Below are 385 nucleotides of genomic sequence, written 5' to 3'. Positions count from 1 at the left end.
ACTATACCCTTACCATATCTTCATGATACCCTCACAATACCTTGGCTAAGATCAATACATGAGAGCCCAAAATGGAGATTTCATTGATCCATGGTTCATTTAGAATGGATATTTATCCAATTCTACTTGAAATGCTCATCTTGGGTATTTTGTTCTAGACACCTCCAAATTACCTAACTGCCCTTGAAACCCAAATTTGGACAAAATTCCCAAATTTGGCCAAAATACTCAAAATTAATCAAAACTTATTCCAAACACTTTGAATACATCCAAATTTGTCAAAATTGACAAAAATGACCAAATTACCAAAATGCCCCTCCATGGCCCAAAAATCCAAAAATTCCAAAAATTCCTAAAAAATCCCAAATAAATCCAAAATATTCCC

This window comes from Phalaenopsis equestris, unplaced genomic scaffold (assembly GCF_001263595.1).
Source record: "Phalaenopsis equestris unplaced genomic scaffold, ASM126359v1 Scaffold001316, whole genome shotgun sequence".
NCBI classification, from domain to species: Eukaryota; Viridiplantae; Streptophyta; class Magnoliopsida; order Asparagales; family Orchidaceae; genus Phalaenopsis; species Phalaenopsis equestris.
Note: the sequence above shows the minus strand (reverse complement) of the source record.